The sequence below is a fragment of the Medicago sativa genome, chromosome 5 (genome assembly GCF_051527215.1).
Source record: "Medicago sativa cultivar Bolivia chromosome 5, Bolivia_mono, whole genome shotgun sequence".
Taxonomy (NCBI): domain Eukaryota; kingdom Viridiplantae; phylum Streptophyta; class Magnoliopsida; order Fabales; family Fabaceae; genus Medicago; species Medicago sativa.
In genome coordinates, this window is record NC_140753.1 from 28,565,358 (window position 1) to 28,573,983 (window position 8,626).

Below are 8,626 nucleotides of genomic sequence, written 5' to 3' on the forward strand. Positions count from 1 at the left end.
CGAATGACTACTGACCATAGCTTTCGACTTAGACCTAATTGAATTGTTCTAATAAACATGGTTAGTCTAGGAATGGATAATCGTTTGTTAGTGATATTAGGTTAACGTGCTTAAACCTTTGATGATTATTAGACCACCTAAGGAATTAGGGGTTGTAGTTTAAAAAGAGGGTCCTAACTCAAGGGATTGATTAGGGCTAATTTGTTAACTATCGTGAAACTAGAGAATCATTAGTAATAATAGGTGCAGTAACCAATTAGGGGAAACATAGAGGATTCGAAGACCTGATCTCATCTCTCTCCTATTTTCTTAATCAAATCTTTACTTTTTTATTTGATTTCTTAAAATCAAACCAAATCTACTGCCTAGTGGCAAAACAAAATAAACTTTTATACATCCTACTTTTATAACGAAATTGAATAATTGAAGTTAAAAACAGTCCTCGTGGGAACGATATTTTTACTACTTCGATAGTTATTGGTGCACTTGCCAAACTTCTATCAACACTTATTAAAAAAACTAAAACATCAAAATTTGGAGTATAGTTTTTTGTGTTTTCTTTGGAATAAGTTTCGTGGGAAGATGTGAAAACAATTTTCATTGGCTATTGGTTACGAAGAAAATGGAAAAGAGAAAAATATTAAATGTAATTTGCATTTAATTTCATGAGAATAAGAAAAAAAGACTCTTGGAAAAAGATTGTTTAAAAAAAAAACAAGATTAAATAAAATAAAATTTTGTCTCTTTCACTTACACTTTGAAACAAAAAAAGTGAGTTTTTTTCCATACATTTTAGGACGGATGTAGTATTACTCCCTCATGTTTTTATTATATGAGGAAAAACCAAAAATCATCAAAACTAAGATAATTATTAGTTGTTGCAACTTTTTAAATAATTTTACCAATATACCCTCATAAAAATTTGTAAAGTATTGAATATACCCATTAATATTAAAAAGACATACATTAAATTAAGGTTAGAAATGTATTTTAAACAACAAATGTACATTAAAAGTTGTGACTAATTGTGTGTTACAAAAAAATATTTAAATATTTTTTTTTATAAATAGAAATGGAAGGTGTACTAGTGTGTGTTACATTTTTTTTTCTTGAAACACGTTCTTTTTCATTATATACTGAATTGAAAAAAATGATTTTTTTACCAAAAAATAATGATTTAATATATAGTCAAACGTTATTATAATAATGTTTGAGTTTAATATCGATGGATTATCAAAGTAAATTGAACGTTCGTGTAAATTAATGTTATTGTAAAATTAGTTTACACAAACAATGCATCACCTTTTTTCTCAAGATATTTTACATCGCGAATCAAACTTAATTGCTAAATTGTTGAAAACATTTGAAATTAATGATAATTACTTCAGAAATCACATATGTGATCGATAACAAATGTTTAAAGTTTTTTAACAAGTTATATTGGGGACGAATGGTTGGGTCATGCAAGGATATATGTTGCTTGAGTTTAGCTAGAAATAGTTGATATGGTTTAGGCATGGACAATTTGCGTGTGTGGGGAGGGAGGGGGAGGGAGGGAGGGAGAGAGGGAGGGGGAGAGAGAGAGAGTCTTGTGACTGACCTTAACTACCTTTATAAAGTGTGCCTTTAGGAGGGGAGGGGGGAGAGAGGGAGAGGGAGAGACGGATGGAGAGAGAGAGAGAGAGCTTAACTACCTTAAAGTGTGTCTTTAGGAAACTCGTTAGCAAGACCATTTATATAAAACTAAGAAACATGCAAAGATATCATGATATGAAGAGTAAATTCAACTCGCTTGACAACATAAACAATAGTAATCATTTGCACCATACCTTAAACATAACATTAATAAAAACGAAGAACAAAGTACCCAAAAAAGTTGAAGATATGTAAGACAAAATCACAAGGGACAAAATTAGCAAATAACTTGTTTGGAACTGTATTAAGTTTGTACATTATCGGGTTCAAAGGCACATTATAACAGAATCTGGAATGTAAAGCTTATACTTTACCTAATGTACATGTATATATGGAAGCTATATAACAACATGAATAATAAATTGAACCAGTTGAACTCTCCCTGTTTTGTAGAACATATCACTTTTCGAAGTTGTACCGTCAAGATAATCCACTAGAAATTTAGTGAAAATGTTGAATTGGAGGTTAGCAAGAGCTATAAGATGATAGTTCTCAATTCGATCTGCATGAGGGAATTTGGGAAATATGGCAGTTTCCTTTGAATTAAGGTTGGAAATAATCAATCCTTAAACAAAAAATTACACAACAAAATTACAAACATTGGCTCCCATGATATACCAATAACTTTGATAGACAGAACCGTTGAACCCGTCAAGAACTGGAGCACCATTATCATTCATATTAAAAACCAACTCTTTAAACATTCATGCTGTCTTACAAACAGGGTCATTATTAGTTATAATTTGGACTACATTTTGTGTTCCTACTTCCTTGATAACATCCCTTATCAAACTGGTCATGTAACGTTTGTCTTTATACTATTTGGAACCATCAAAGACCTTCAAAAATATAGGACCTTGATGCGGAGCATCATATGGTATTTTAGACTATGTTTTTAGTTATTTTCTTTGCATTTATTTGAAGGAAAATAAGATGTAATCTAGAGGAGTTGTTATTGGTTTGAGGAACTATTTGTATTGTTTTCATTCGAGACATTGTAATTCACTTTTATCCTAAATTATGCAACTCCATCAGTGTTTTGTGTTTTTTTAGTGAGAAATTATGTAAATCGGCAAAACAAGACATCAAGTGAAGGATCAAAGATATGGAGATTGAAGATCAATGGTTCTTACAATGTTTTTGAATACAATACAAGATGAATAAAATTCATTTCATGTTTTACGGCATTGCAAGACGAAAGAACGATCGAAAAGGGACGAAAACTGCAAAATTCGCACTTGAGGCACTATTTCATGCTCCCCTGCTCGTGGGACACGTGCCCCTGCTCATGAGACATCATTCCTCGCTGTCACCTATGCCCATGCACATCACTTCATGCGCCCCACACATGGGTGACGGCCTGGAGTTGCCTTTTGCTTGTTTTCAAGTTGTTTTTCAGTGGAAAGTTGTAATTTCTTTATCATAACCCCTATGTAATGATGTACTAAAAATAACATCCTTGAACACACTTTTATTCATTTAAAAACCCATTGATCAAGCTAGTGGTACAATGCAAGGGTCAAGCATCAGGAGTTTCAAGGAAGATGATCTCCACCTTCCTCTTGTTTTCTCTATGGTATGTTTTTCAATTTGTTTGTAATGATGTCAGTTGCAATGTGTAACTCAACCTATTTGATTAGGGTTTCACGATGAACCCCTTCTTATTGTTGGATTCAATTAATAAAATTTTCATTCAGTTTATATTTTGTTGGATTCAATTAATAAAATTTTCATTCAATTAATACATTTTTACTTGTTATGATTTGGTTCACTTGCCAATATTTGTCCTTTCGTCCATCAGACCTCTTTCACTTATAGCCATGAAATCGATCAAAGGCTTTCTTTGAGCATCCGTCCATCCATCAGACATTAATGGTGTGTTTGGATCAGAAGAGAAAGTGAAAGGAAAGAAAGTAATATGAAAGAATGTAAAAGGAATGAAAGTGGATAGAAAGTGGGTAGAAAGTGAGATGATTTGTGTAGTTGTTTGGTTTGAATGATAGTGAGAAGAAAGTGAAAGGAAAGATAGTTATATAGTTAGTAAATTGACATGAATATCCCTACATAATAGATATAATATTTAAAGTATTTATATATATATATATATATATATATATATATATATATATATATATATAAATAAGCACCGTTTTTAAAATTTAAAACAAGTAGTTTATAAGTATATATTTTTTTTGGTGGAAGTAATTTATAAGTATATTATATATATTATAAATTAAAGAAAAGTATCTTAATTAAAGAAAAAAATTAACGTTGATAAATATGCTTTAATGCAATGGTTATTTTGTAATTTAATAATAATGGTTGCATTTCCTCATGTTTCTGTGCTTTGTAGGGTGGAAAAGTTTTAGAGCATGGGCCCCACCAAAATCACACTTTCTTTCCTTTCTTACAATGAACCAAACTATGGAAACATGTTTCTCGAAAAACTTTCTATCCCTTGTGCTTTCTTTCCCTAACTCATCTGCTGATCCAAACACACCCTAAAGTAACTCCTTTTGACGGCCATACAGATTTGATAGGTAAAAGTAACTTCTCAATGTTATCTCTTTCTCTCTCTCTCTCATTGTAAAAAAGGCTCGTTCTTAATGCATTGTAGCTAGGAGGAAGAAAACCACTAAGATTGGAATTAGGCAACAATTGTATATGAACTAACATAATGTGGATTTCTAGCAAGATGAAGTGACAAGCCATCAGAATAAAACATTCTTGTTAACTCTGCTCTCAAATGATTTCTATCCTCTAGATTAAAAGCATTCTCGATAGTTCCCCTTTTTCCTTTTTCTTTTTAGAGGTACCTGTCGCGTCATTTTTCGAAAATCAAAGTTATTTGATTAGCGTTTGACTCACTAAATTATTTCACGACTTTGAAAAAATTTATTTAAATTGGGGGGGGGGGGGGGGGGTCCGGGGGTTGGTTATATTTAGGGAAGGTATTAGCACCCAAAATATTCGTAGTACTCTACGAGAACCTTTTGGTTTTATTTTACGTTTTGTGCTTTAAACTTGCTTTGAAAGAAAATAATGAGATGTACATAAATGGTGGATAAAATAAAGAAAAGAAAAAAAAAAGAGTTGATTTTAATTTGATTCGAGAGGACAAGTCCTTTGCCTACGTACCCGTGAGGGATCAAAATCACGTAGTTCGGGGTTGAAAATGACGTTTGATTAATTTTGTGTTTTTTATTAGTTTTGAAAAGGTTTTAAAGTAAAAAGCCAAGTGGCAAATGAGAATTGGTTTGTATTTTTTATATTGAAAGAAAAATGACTCAAAGTATGATTAAAATTGATTTGATATTTGATTAAGAAAGAAAATAAAAAGAACGATCACTTGATTGAAAATCAAGGTTTATTATGAAAATATTTTTGAATTTTTGGTTATTTGCATGTTTTTGTTATTTTTGAATAATTAATGAAAATTAAGCTAACGGAGCAATAAAATTAAAAGCGTGTGGATTTTTGTAGTGACGTTGGATCACCACAAAATCCCTAATCTAGTTTTTTTGTATTTTTTTTGATATATATATATATATATATATATATATATATATATATATATAAAGCGGTAAAGAAATAAAAAGACACACACACACACACACACACTTTTCTCATTTATATTTACATTGGACCTAAATACATTCTAATTGCTGGAAAATAAATGACAATAATTATTAAAATGCTAAATAGAAATAAAGTAAAATGCTAAAAATAAAATGCAAGAAAATAAAAGGAAGGGACAACCGAAGGGACAAAAATTACCCAAGGGACAAAATTCCGAAGGGACAGAAAAAAGAGAGAGAAGAAAAGAATAGCTCGTCAACACAAGCTAAATGAGGGAGAAGAGAGAAAAGTTCTTTGACAACTCAAGAGAACTTTTGGTGTGTGAAATTGTGAAGGATGAGAGCTCTATTTATAGGTTCTAAGGTTGATGAAAAATGGAAAATTGGTTTAATACACTTTGATGGGGATTTGAATGAGATTGATGGTTTTGGAATGTGATTTGAATGATTTTTCAAATGGGAGAGTTGACATGTAAAAATGGCTTGATTGGTGGCACACTTGAGAAAGAAAAAAATTGGACCTTGACACTATATTTTTCCTAAAGAAGTAATTAAACGAAAAAAATAAAAACAAAATGGTAAAATGGAAAATAAAAAAATAAATATATAAAAATCAAGACTGAATAAAAATGATAGATAAAAATGAAAACTAAAAGTTTAAAAAAAATGACTAATAAATTAAAAAAGTGAGAAGAGGTATTGATGATGAAACGCGTTCCTGATGAAAAATGGGAAGAAAGTTTTGACTCTGCACTGATTATGGCATGGCTTGGAGGAAAAATATTTTGGACCCCTGGACACTTAATTTTGGACTCATTGACACTTTGGTTTTTTTTACTTGGACAATAAAATAAAAGTGACTAAAATAAAATATGAAAAATGACTAATTAAAAGCTAAAATAAAAATTGGAAATAAAAACTAAAATTATAAAATTAAATAAAAGATGGAAATTGAAGAGTAAATAACAAATAATAAAAAAATAAAGAAAACTAAAATTATAAAAATATAAACAGCGAAGAGGGCCCGACTCGGAACCAAACATGAGGTATTTTAAGATACCTTTACGCTGAAATTTCCTTTGAAAAATCAAAGACTATTCAGGGTCAGACAATGTATGAATGTAGGATGTTAGGTCAAAAATTGGGGTATGACAGATGCCCCTATTTAAGTTTTCTTCGTCCGGAGATTTGAAGATGAAATCTTTGAGTTGACGGGACGAAGAGACTTAAATACAAAAGTACACCAATTTTTGACCTAAGATGTTGTGAAATGCTCATGATGCAATTATGAATGCAGGACGGCAAAGATGATTTGACTGGGACGAGAAACAAACAACGGGATACCCAATTTGTTAAAGAAAGGGATCCGACTCCGCTGGGGAATTGCAGTTTCACTGGGGAAGAGATTGTCTACTACCGTATCGGTTTGGAACGATAGCTTAATGAAAACAAAACATTGTTAGCGACATCACTTGAACAGCTAAGCTGGGGATGACACTGGAGAAAATAAAATGTGATTTCAAACTGTTCATTGGTTGGAACTGACCATGACGAAAGGTAAACTCAAGCGGTCCGTTGTTTAGGACTGGCAGCTTGAAACAAGACAAAAGGTAAACTCAAGCGGTCTATTGTTTAGGACTGACAGCCTGAAACAAGACAAAATGTAGACACAAGCGGTCCGTTGTTTTGGACTAGCAGCTTGAAACAAGACAAAAAAAGGTAAACTCAAGCGGTCCGTTGTTTAGGACTGGCAGCTTGAAACAAGACAAAACGGTAAACTCAAGCGGTCCGTTGTTTTGGACTGGCAGCTTGAAACAAGATTAAAAGGTAAACTCAAGCGGTCCGTTGTTTAGGACTAGCAGCTTGAAACAAGGTAAACATTTGCGAGAATCCACCGGCTTTTGATAAACATTTGCGAGAATCCACTCGGCTTTTGATAAACACTTGCGAGAATCCACTCGGCTTTTGATAAGGTTTGTGAGAATCCACTCGGCTTTTGCGAGAATCCACTCGGCTTTTGCGAGAATCCACTCGGCTTAGTAAACATATGCGAGAATCCACTCGGCTTTTGCGAGAATCCACTCGGCTTGGTAAACATATGCGAGAATCCACTCGGCTTTTGCAAGGTTGTGCCGGAATCCACCAGGCTTTGTAAAAGATTGCCGGAATCTACCGGGCTTTGTAAGAGTTGGCCGGAATCCACCGGGCTTATAATGAGTGACATCTCTGGACCAGACACACTGGGGATGACACTTTTGATGATAAGAAGGTAAATTTCAGATGTTCATGTGTAGAAACTTGCGGTTTGACACAATGATAAGTAAAGACCGAACTGAAGAGACACGACCGAAACAAGATTTTGGTGACTAATTCGATCATGTGTGAATGATGTCGTGTATATGTTGTGTATGCATGAGTGTATGAACATGTGTCAGTATTAATGTATGAATGTATGATTGTATGAATGCATGAATGTATGGATGTAGCTTGTACGACTGTATAAATTGGATATGACAAGCGACTCGATGAAACGAGACAAGATATGTAGGATGGGAGGCGGACAGACATTACAGTACAAACACTTAGCAAACTTCCTTGGAGATGATGTGATTGAACAAATCAAGCCGTTGGCGGTGTAAAACCCGGCACAAGGTAGCAACTGATGCCTCTTGGGGAGAGAGCCCATTGTTTAACCAAAAGTCTAGAAGAAGTCGCCATTTGTGAACCGACGCATAATGTACTTCTATCGGCATGCTTCCACAGTCATGTTTTTTTCTTTTTTTGAAAATCCCTAACTTTTGCCTGGACCGCCCTTTCGGGTTTTCAGTCCACCGGGAGTATATTCTTTTTTGTGCCCCTAATTTTGCCTGGACCGCCCTTTAGGGTTTTCACTCCACCGGGACGCTCTTTATTGCCTAAGCCGCCCTTTCGGGTTTTCAACTTAGCGAGCTTTTATTTTTTGTATTTTTTTTGTATATTTTTATTATTTTTAGACTGTGAAAGCATCTTGTTCGAAGCAGAGGTCCTCTCCATAGTGCTTAGCCATGTTTCTCTTTCGGAATGTAACCGTTTTCGAGGCGGATGTTGATGTATGCTTCAACTACTCACGAGTTTAAAGAGAGTGTGTTTGTTGTTCACACTTTTCAAAAGATGTAAAAAAAGTTTTTGTATTTTGAAAATCTTGCTTCAAATATTGCCATCAAAAATAGAAGAAATTTTGCAAATAGAATAAACGGGAGTTCCAAATAAATGGCCACAGTCTCAAATTTGATGAATTGAGTGGTGACCTGCCAATGGCATGGCTCCACGGATCTTTGAAAATTTTGGAAAATGGTAATTGTAATGGGGAGGTA